We start from the raw sequence: 11,540 nt of genomic DNA, 5'->3' as shown, positions 1-11,540 counted from the left end.
TGGTGATAGAAATCCTATATACTAAATCTCTATAGTTCTGGGTGCCACATTTTAAGACGAAACAATAAAAGATTCAAAGAGTTGGATACATTTACCCTGCAGAAGAGAAAACCAGTGGGAGGCATGTTTATTTCTCTATCTCAAGCATAGCAAGCGTGATGTGTTGTGACCCAAGATCATCAGCCCAAACTAGACATGGCCATTGGTCAGATATAATGGGAGATTGTAGAGCTGGAAAGGGTCCAGAAAAGGACAGCCAAAATGATGAAGGGGTTGTTGGAGCGACTCTTGTGAGGAAAGGTTGCAGTTTTGGGGGCATTTAAGTTTAGGAAAAAGGTGAGTAAGAGGCTGGGAGTTTATAGAATTATGCCTGGAATAGAGAAAATGGATAGAGAAAAGTTTTCCCATCTCTCATAACGTAAGAACTTGTGGATATCCAATGAAGCCGAACGTTAGAAGATTCAGGAAAAATAAAGCACTTCTTTATGCAGCACAAAGTTAAAGGGCTTGTCCACACTTCTGCTTGTCCCTTGCATAGAAAGCACAGGTCTAAGCAGTTTTCTGCTTGCCCCATGCTTTCTAATTTTTTTATTGAAACTTTTTCATCATACAATGCAATAAAATAACTATTAAGTAGTGAGTGGACATAGCAGACGACACAGTGATTCTCCAAGCATCTCTCTTTATTCTCAGGCTGGAACAGAACTGAACTGAAGGGGTGAGCCAACCTGCTTATATAGTACTCAGTAACATGCAACAGTAACAACTCTTTCTAGCTACCCAATCTGTGAACAACACTCTCAATCCTTCATTTTCATGTGGACCTGAGTGAGAACTGCAGTCATGGTGGGCAGAGTTAAACTATATACACTAACACCATAGTTATTTATATTTACTTATTGATATTCATTAATTCACACCCAGTTCCATATCTTTTGATCCCATTTCCTGTTCTATTTGCTGTGATTTCCCAAACTTTTTATTTTTTGAAATCCTTCCATTTCTGCTTCTTCCATTCTTTTTCCAAGAGAAGCACAAGAGGCTGGGCAGCTTTTTCCTCTGAACTGTCTACAAATTATCTCTTGATTTCTCTGTCCATGACTGCCTTCCACTCCTCCAACATCATATCTCTGCCATTTGGCTGTTTCATTCCTTTAGACACGTGTGCAAAGGATTTCTCCATTTCATCATCTACTGCCTCCAACTTCCCCATTTCACTCTCCTGGCAATCCTCCAGGAGTATTTGTCCAATGTGTGTCAGTAAGAAGTTTAAGGCCGCGTGGACCTGTGCTTTGAAAGAGCGGAAGAAAAGTAAGTGTGGATAAGCCTAAAGAGCAGGTTTTCCCCTGGGGGGAAGTGGCGAGACAAGCAAACCTGTGTTCGAGCCCAAAGTTTAAAGCTTTCTTTTGTTCCTGCCTCAATGACTGCTATTTTGTCCATTTACTCAGTCAGTTAGCGGGAGCAAGGGTACCTATCAAGATTTTGGGAGATGCACAAAGTCAGAACTCACTACAGGTGACAAAGTATCCCCTCCCTTATTGTGTTCTAGCCCAGATTTGCTGGGGGTTTAGGTCAAGGGGTGAGGCTATGCATTTGTGTAATGTAATAAGGGCAAGAGTGTAAGTTTTCACAATAATTAGTTGGGCTAGTTTTTGTGAACGTGTGTAGTGTAATCTGGCATTTGGTATGTCACACTGTGGTTTTCTGATTTTGCGTTCCCTCCATGCAGAGGGGTTGCAAAGTGATACCCTCAAATCTTCAAGTTATCTGTGTCCGTTCCCTTCTCCCTCAGAGACTTAAAAGGAACCTAAGGGGTGAGGAATCTTGATGAGTAATTCCAGGATTGTTTCTGTGAAGAGATTAGACACTTCTCCTCAGAACAGACAGTGATGTGCTCTAGCTGTGGAGTTTCCCCCTGCTTTTTTTCTTCCCCACCACCATTGAGGTGCTAGAATTTCAGAATCAAAATGTTTCTCTTTAGAGAGCTGTCTGTACCTCCCCAAGGCTTGCAGCACTCTCAGGAAGATGCCACATTTTTGACTTAGCCTACTCCCATTGGGCCCTTCCGCTGCAGCGACAGACTTCCGCAAATGTTGGGCGTGCCTGATTCAAAATGTTGTCTTCCCCCTCCTACTTTCCCTCCTCCTACGGATAACTTATTTATTTAATAAAATTTATATACGCTTTGTCATAAGAAAAGAACCTCAAAGCAGTTTACAAAAAACTGTTTGAAAGTAATTCAATTTTGCCTCATGAGTTCATGAAGAGTTTAGGGGTTCCTCAAGAGGATGGATTGGAATTACCCTCCTACATGAAACTACAGGATGGATTATTTGCCCTTTTTCTAGTTTCAATTTAGGCTTCTTTCGCTATTGAAAAGGAAATGTTATGAGTTAGTCGTGTTAAGCTGGGTTCCAAACCGTGTGTATGTGTGTGTGTGTGTGTGTAACCGGTTGTCAAACTCCTCTAATCTCTAGATCCAAAAAATGATAGAAGCTAATCAAGCCAGGCTAGCTTCCTGCTGAAGTTTTAGAACAGAGGAAGGGGCTCTGTCGGAGACAGGCAAATGGGAGGTGCCCCTCGCTGAACATGCAGACAGTGGAAAGGACAAAAGCCAGAGTTTTAGAATGGAGTTGGAAGGACTGTGGTGTAAGAAGTTTATATTTTATTCTCGGTTTCTTCCCTTTCCAGATAAATCTTGCAATATCCTTTTGCCATTCTCTGAGCTGCTTTTATGGCAGGTCCTGAATGCCTTGCTGGCTTACAGAATGACATCAACCAATCATACTTACAGCACTACCTGAACAGCTTACCTGCCTTGGTGTTCCCAGTCTGGAGTGGATCTTACCTTACACTGTATTCATGATTTTATTCAGTTTTCTCCTCATCTGATGTTTAATCATTTCCTCAAGAAGGTTGTGTTGAGAGTGTCAATAACCATATGGGTGGGGTAATTCAATACAGGAATGTGCCTTATATCAACTCAGACCAAAAGACTATTTTTTTTCTAATTGGAAGTATATATAATTATACCTAACTGAAAGTGCAGTGCTCCATAAGTGCTCCATATTCGAGATTCTGTGCTATTCACTAAAGGGGTTAAGCAAAGTTACATTTTACTTCCAGTTTGTTCAATTTGCGTGGAAATGATACAGTTGAGCTTTTATCATCTCCTACTTGCCATGCTCCCAAATGAGCCATAAAAGCATTTCTGTGTTATTTTGTGCAGGTGAGGCTGTTCATGTGTCCCAGACAAAAGGGGGCTTGAGCTGATTGTTGGGAGGCATTTTCTGAATATAGTCAAAAATAACACCTTATGGAGAATATTCCAAAGTTTGTTTGCTTGTTCCTACCAAAATCAGTACATTGGTGCAGAGGGAAGGCAGCTGGCTTGTCAGGCAACAACCGTGCATTTGTGAGTGTCCAAGAGCCTGAACTCGTGTGTGTGTGTGTGTGTGTGTGTGTGTAAAAGTAAAAGATAAACCATCACCACCTGTGAGTGGGAGAGCCTCAATCTAAAGAACTGGTTGGCTGCCTGTGGAAAGACCTTCAGGTAAGCTCAAGGCAAGTCCAGCATCTGAGATAGGTGTTTGAAGGCTAGACTGGATTTGGAATTGCTATTAGGGTTATGACGTAGTTAAAGAAAGTATGTCTGATTAGTTGAACCAACTAAAATTCATTAAATTTACATAAAAGTTCATATAAATAAACAAAATTTAAAAGAAATTTGAAAAAGAGGCTAGGATACTTTCATAAACTAAGTAAAAGGCAGTTACAGGTAGGTAGCCGTGTTGGTCTGCCATAGTCAAAACAAAATAACAAACTTAGTTGGTCTCTAAGGTGCTACTGGAAGGAATTTTCTATTTTATTTTGTTTTAAGTAAAAGGCAAGTACTGTATTAAGCCTGATCTTTATTGTTGCAACAGGTTTCACCCTCTAAGCATGCAAGAAGAAGCCCTGAACAAAAGAGAGCAACTTATTTTTTTAAAGTTCCCTTTCCCCCATAATACTCTCCCCCAAAGGTGTAATACAAATGTGATGCCATGTCACAAAAACAGTGTTGTGATAGACTGATATTTGAGTCCCTGACTTGCCACCTGTCAGTCAGGCTAGCATTTACATATTCTTTGATATTACAATTGTGTTAGCCTAGTTCGATTCACTCAGTCTCTTGTCCAAATAGCCCCTTTTTGTAAGCCATCTTTCTTTCTTTTGTTACGTTAGGTTTTGCCCATTGACAGTTTTCAGGGAGAGGTCCAAGTATGAGTATGAGCTGTTGTGCTTCAGGGATTATGACTTCCCCTCACTTTACCAGCACTACTGCTTGGGGTCACTTTGTTTATGTCTTTGAGATTCTTCTTGTACACATAAAACAGTTTATTTAAACATTTACAGTGCCTTTCTATTGAATTCCATTCACAGAATGGGGTTCATAGAATTAATTGATGACTTCCACTAGGTGTGTGTCTCCATTTTGCCCTCTACTGTTTGATGGATGAGGTGTTGACAAACTATTCTGAAGTGGGTTTGTAGAGCCTAGTCTGCTATTTACATGACTATTCCTATAGAAGCTGCTTCTCTGCAAGGGGATTTAAAATTTTAAGGGCTTCAGTGTTCTGATTGGATGGCTGTCAAAGAAGGAGGGATTTGATTGGTCAGTTTTCGGTGCTATGTTGATAATGGAGTTGTTAAGCTTTATTTCTGTGTGTTGGTGTGAATGCACTCATGTGCGTGTATTTTATGAAGGAGTGCAAGTCAGCCCTCTGTTGCTGGGCGGGATTGTATAGATGGCCACTGCTGTGATTGGGCTCTGGGTGTCGTTGGGGGGATTTATATGTTGCAGTTGTTGATGGACAGCCCAGCGACTATATATTGCTTGGCTCGCAGCATGATATACCTCTTTCCTTTTTTCCCCAAATAATTTTTATTGATTTTAACTTAACATAAACAATTTTTTTTACATTAAACATAGACAAAAATTATTGCACAAAAATTATAACACACCTACCATTTATATTACAATCTCCTTCACTTCCCTTCTTCCATGTTATGTCTTCACTATGTCATTCATTTATATTTCGCACCTTTTTGTTACATTCCTCACATTTAAATTTATTTTCTTCTCGCATTTTCACAGTTTTTACATGATATACCTCTTTCCTGCATGCATCGGATCACCCGCCACCCTCCCTATTATTAGGCCTCTGCATATGACCTTGCTATGCCTGTCATGGGGTCGTCTGCTTTTGGGGCAGGGGCCTGGTAGGAATTTTTTTTCCATTTGGCTGATTGGCTGGTGCCATTTGGTTTTCGCCTACTGCGTAGCAATTAGTCACAACTTGTAAGGTTGACGGTTAGGCATTGGTTATTAAATTGGTTGGTGGAGGGGCAGGGTTGGCTGTGGCTGCCCCTTCAATGCTGCTGCTGCACGGGGAATTCCGTTAAAGGAATCCAGGGGCTCGCCATGCTTGTCCGTATCCCCCGGTCTGGGGCCAGGGCCCACGCAAGAGCCCCTGGGAGCATTAGGGGAGAGGCGAGGGTCAGACCCCTGGCTCCCATTCTCTCCCCAAAGTGTTTTTCCTTTACTGACTTCCACAGGCGGGTGGATGTCAGTTCTGTCCCCAATGGGACAGATAGTCTGAACCAATGCCTAAGCAACCACTCACATATTTTGTATTTTAATAAAGTTGTGGCCAAAATTATGCCAAAAAACCCTAAACTTAAATTTCTGTGTGAAGTGTGTTTCATTTGAGGGGTGGTTTGGGGACCTCGACAGGCAAATACCCTCGCTAAAAAATATCGAATGGGAAGGTTGTACATTGTAAAACTCTTCATAAAGTGTTTCCATTGTATAAGGCAGTGTTTTTCAACCTTTTTTGGGCAAAGGCACACTTGTTTCATGGAAAAAATCACGAGGCACACCACCATTAGAAAATGTGAAAAAATTTAACTCTGTGCCTATATTGACTATATATAAAGTAATTCTCTTGAATAGGAATCAAATAAACACAAAGAAAGTATTTTATAATTACTTTATTATGAAATAGTAAGTAAACAGAAATATGAAAAATTATAAAATACTTTATTGATGACCCCTGGGACTCCCTTCCAACTCTACCATTCTGTGACTGCAGCTCGCCCAAAGCCCATATTCACAGTTGGGGAATTACCCCTGAGTGGATTTCTACCAAGGGACCCCTTCTCAGAGTCTCCCAGGGTGCAAGGACCCCTAAAGTTCCCCAGCCCAGTCCCGGAGCGTGCAAAGAGCAGAAATGCCCAAAGTGCAGCCGCGACTCTCGGCAAGCGAAGCGCCGCATTTGCGAAAGGAGAAGACGCGAGTTCGGGGGCGCCTCAGCTCCACTCGATTACTCCCCCACCCCCAGGCTAGCGAAACCACGCGGGCGGAGGCGGGTGGCGAGGGCGCGCACATGCCTCGCATGCCCGAAAGATCGGGGCTGGCGACGTGGAGAAGCGGCTGCCGTCGTTGGTTGGACCCGACGCCCGAGAAGGCAACTCAACCTTCGCTACTGCGGGCAGCTCTTGGGACCTTTTCGTCGAGGGTCTTTCCCCGCCGCCAAAGGTCCCAAGACCTGGGGTGTGTCCCCCCACCCAAAGTCCCGAGGGTCCTTCCCCGTAGTGCTGCGCCACTTCGGAACCGCGGGGAGGAGGGAGAGGCGTCCGTCCCCCCCGAGACTTCGTCGCCCGTCTTGGCTGGGGCATAGGCGGGACGGACGCAGTTTCCACCTCTCCCCCTTCCCCTCCTGGGACGCAAGGTGACCTCCGTCGGGCGGGCCGTCGAGGCTGGGACTTGCAGGACAGGCGCTCCGCCGGCGGCCTCACCCTGCGGCGCCCCAGAGCAGCGCGCAGAGTGGGAAACCCCGCACCGGATCCGAAGCAGTCCGGGGTGAAACAGTCGCAGCGGCAGTACGAGCTGCCGCATGTCACGAAGGCTGCAAGCCAGGGCGCAGCGCCGCAGCCCGGCGAGAGCGGAGAGCGGCAAGGTTTCGCTGCTGCTGCTGCATCTGTGGCTTGACAGGAGGAATTTACAGCCCTGCACCGAGAATGGGGCGGGGGGGGGTGCGCGCAAAGATCCCTTCGGAACACCAGGCAACATCTCGCGGCACACTAGTGTGCCGCGGAACAGTGGTTGAAAAACACTGGTATAAGGAATAGGAAGAGAAAGACAGTTATAACACCCCTTAGCAGTGGATGTAATGTGTTTTCTTTCCAAGCTGGCATCATGAATCTGCTTTTCTATTCCCAAGGGGTTTTGCAAAACTGTTTATTTAGTATTCAGTAACAGATGGAGAGCTATTTTTCTTCTGTCCAAAAGTGGATCAACATCCTGGGACAGCTCTTGCACTCTGATCCAAAGCAAATGTACTTAACAAGACCTGTTAAGAAGAGCCCTGTTGGGCCAGAGGAAGAGTCCAACTAGTCTGGCATCCTTTCCCACAGAGGCCAGCCAGATGCTTTAAGCAACTGAATTCCCGCAGGTTTCAGTAGAATTTACTTCCACGTAACTGCTCCTAGCACTTCAAGGCAGTTGTCATTTTATCAAACATTTCTTTTTCTTGTGCAGTCAATAATTTGTGCTCATGATAGTATTGGTATCAGTAGTATCAGTTATGCATGATTTATTTGCACCTTCAAAAGTTTCAGGGTGGAAACACTGCTTCATTTCTAATCAGTGCATGTGCTGTAACTCCTTGGATGAAATCTTATACAGTCGTACCTTGTTTGCGACCGGGATCTGTTCCGGAGCCCCGGCTGCTAGCCAAAAAGGACGCAGGGCATAAAGTGCAGCGTCTGTGCATGGAGCAGTTTGCACTTTTTTATTATTATTAAAGATTTTCTTGGTTTACAAAAGTGTGTACAATGTCTCTTGCATTTTTCCATGTAACATTTTTACAGAACAATTTTGGTTGTTGAGACATTAGGCAGAAAGGGAGGAAGGAGGTGGGTGGGATTGGGGGGAGGGTGGGGTGGGGAGGCGATGTTTCTATTTTCCTTAGTATATGTAGGATTTGGTGTCAGCATCGTTTGTGTTGGTTCTCTGTTGTTGTGTTTCTTTGGCGGTGAGGTACATGTCCGAGTGGCAAACCCGGAAGTAACCTGTTCTGGTACTTCCGGGTTTGCCGCGGACATTCGCCGGAATGGACGCTAGATGAGGCGGATGTTCTCAGTGGTATTACTGTACAGTATAATTTTAGGCGATAAATGGGTGGGGAAAGAATGTTGCCCTGTTTTTGTGGTGCTATAGTGTAGGAGCGCCCCTCCAGACAGCAAATTTGTGGTAACATTGTAGAACTAATAATGGAGAATGATGTATGGATGTTTTTGGTATAAATCCACCACTAATGTGCTAGTCAATGACTTGTTACTGAGTGAATCAGTCTGAAAAGGACCATTGTGATAATAATTCCTAAATTAAAGGGGAGGAGAAAGGGGATGGACTCAGGATATACTGGGATAGTTCAGTTGGTAGAGCATGAGATTCTTAATCTCAAGGCTGTGGGTTCAAGTCCCATGTTGGGCAAAAGATTCCAAGCATTGCAGGGGCTTGGATTAGATGACCCTCGTGGTTCCTTCCAACTGTACAGCACTATGGTTCTTTGATTCTCTTGTGAGCTACAGAGGCAATTTTTTTTTTTAAAGAAACCCTCAAAAAGTCAGAAGCAAGCTACCATAAAAGGAACTTCCAGTGATCCATTCGATGCCTCTCTGAGAAGCCCTCAAGGAAGGCTGAAATAATAATAATAATAATAATAATAATAATAATAATAATAATAATAATTTTATTTATACCCCGCCCTTCCCAGCCAAAAACCGGGCCCAGGGCGGCAACAGACCCCTCCTATTTTTTATCCTCTTCACCCAACGTGGTATGTATGACTACTGAAGACAATTTCCATGAATACAGCTGTGTTAGCTGGGCCTGATGGAAGTTGGAGTCCAAAACCCCTGGAGGACACCAGGCTAGCAAAATCAGCCACAGAAGGAGAAAGTGTTTGAATGGGGAGGTGGTGGGGAGTGACTTATTCAGGTCGTTTTTGCCAGAGCCACACAAATTGTAGTGCAGGCATGACCTCAAGAGTTCATGCACAATTATAACTGTGTGCTCTTGAATGATTTTTTGTTTATTAAAAAAATGTAATTAATTTTGTGACTGTCTGTACCCACCCTGGTGGCCTAATTAAAACACTGTTGCTGCATGGGGTGTGTTTTGATCTGCTAACACCAGGTTGTAGGGCAATTTATGCCCCCCCACCCCCCCAAAAAAATCTTTTGCCAAGCTAACAAAAACTACTCAGCTTTAAAACCAATGGAGCACAGGCTCCTACAGCAGTGGAGGAGAGTCTTTGACCATCTGGAGAGGTAGGCACCAATCCTTGGCGTAGCCAGCATGCCTTTATTTCTAGCTGTAAAATGTTGGTGAATCTGGCAGGGTGGCCAGTTGTATCTCACACAAAAAATAGAGGCCAAGAGGTCATATAACTGGCACATTAATTAATTAATAAGATTTGCATGAAATTGGTTTGTGCTAATTTTATAGGTACAGTATATAGATAATTAATTGGAAACAATGGGTCTAATTCAATTATAAATACTGACAAGGTGACTCATGTGTCTGATCAGTCTGTTCTCCAGTTGCTGCTAACTGTTGAGGGGTAACTTTAAAGGCCACTGCCCCCCCCTCTCCATTCTTGGACTGTGCAGCTGTTCTGCTACAGAGCTGCCCTTTGCAAATTAAAGGTGCATATTGGCCACCTTTGGGCATGGTTATATCGTTTTAACTTCCTACTGTATTTTTATTGTTCTTCTGCTACTCTAAGAGCCTTGAATTGAAGTGTATGCTAGGGCAGCCCTCCCCAATGTAGTACTTTCCAGATGTTTTGGGGCTCTAACTCCTGTCAGCCCCAGCATGTATAAGCATTAACCGGGCATTTGGAGAGCACCAGTCTAGGGAAGGCTGGCCTCAATATTTACAACATAAAAGCAATGGCTTCTTCTTTTAAAACACACACACACACACACACACACACACACACACTGCCAGGACTGAGAATTCCCTATGCATTCCCCTTGTCTCAAGGATGTTATTATACACAACTCATTTTTAGTGCAGGGCTTGGTGCTTCTGCAAAAACCAGGACTGGATTTTTAGATGGAAGCATTATGGTGGTTATTATATTAATATACTGTACATTATGAGCAATAACACTGAAAGATGTGCTGCTATTACAAGTGTGATTCACAAACAACCTGTTAAGCCTGTGATCTTAGCCATAATAAAGTGATTTAGCCTCAGGGACATAACAACTCTTGCTCAGCTGGTTCAGCCTTAATGCTATCTAGCAATTCGTCTGCTCAAAGCAACAGTCCAAAGCTTTTCAGGCAGTGTCATATTTTGAGCTGGCAGCTTTGGAAAGGGGGGCGGGGGTTTGAGGGTGGTCTGCAGAGGAACAGATTATAATTGAAATGTGACTAGATATCTGGGTAAGTACACTAATACCAGGCAGCAAAGTGCTGAAAAGAGAGCCAGCCTCTGCTATCGTCTGCAGCTGTTCCATCAGAAGCTAATGATCTCTTCTCTCCATTTTGTTCTTCCTGGGAGCATAAAAATAAGCAGCCTAATGAAGCAGCACCAAGTGTCTAAAGACATAGGAGTGAGATGCTTCCACAGCATGCATAAGCATTTTGGGTTGGGTGGCAGCTGCCGAAAGACATAGCAGCCCAAAAGGAATGGATGCGTAAGGGCTCAGGGTTGCTGGAGGAAACACAATAAAGAGCTCTATTAATTAACTTTGATATTAATGAGTCACTGTTAAGGGAAACACTCAGCAAACAATCTGTTAATATGTTTAACTACACCCCCCCTTGTGATTTCTTTAATACATGGAAAGGGTAATTGGATCATCTAGGTCCTTGCAGATTGTCCAGTTTTTCACAAAATCTATAGGAATACAGATTATACCAGAAAGATATGGAGGTCTCATACACCCCAGGTAATGTGGTTGCTGACCTTGAGCCAGACATCCTGGAGAGTGAAGTCAAATGGGCCTTAGAAAGCCTTGCTAACAACAAGGCCAGTGGAAGTGATGATATTCCAGCTGAACTATAAAAATTTTTAAAAGATGATGCTGTTAAGGTGCTACACTCAATATGCCAGCAAGTTTGGAAAACTCAGCAGTGGCCAGAGGATTGGAGAAGATCAGTCTACACCCCAATCCCCAAAAAAGGGCAGTGCCAAAGAATGCTCCAACTACCGCACAATTGCACTCATTTCACACGCTAGCAAGGTTATGCTTAAAATTCTACAAGGCAGGCTTAAGCAGTATGTGGACCGAGAACTCCCAGAAGTGCAAGCTGGATTTCGAAGGGGCAGAGGAACCAGAGACCAAATTGCAAACATGCGCTGGATTATGGAGAAAGCTAGAGAGTTCCAGAAAAACATCTACTTCTGCTTCATTGACTACGCAAAAGCATTTGACTGTGTCGACCACAGCAAACTATGGCAAGTTCTTAAAGAAATGGGA

This window comes from Lacerta agilis, chromosome Z (genome assembly GCF_009819535.1).
Source record: "Lacerta agilis isolate rLacAgi1 chromosome Z, rLacAgi1.pri, whole genome shotgun sequence".
Taxonomy (NCBI): Eukaryota; Metazoa; Chordata; class Lepidosauria; order Squamata; family Lacertidae; genus Lacerta; species Lacerta agilis.
The sequence above is the reverse complement of the archived record's forward strand: the minus strand, read 5'-3'. Positions refer to the sequence as shown.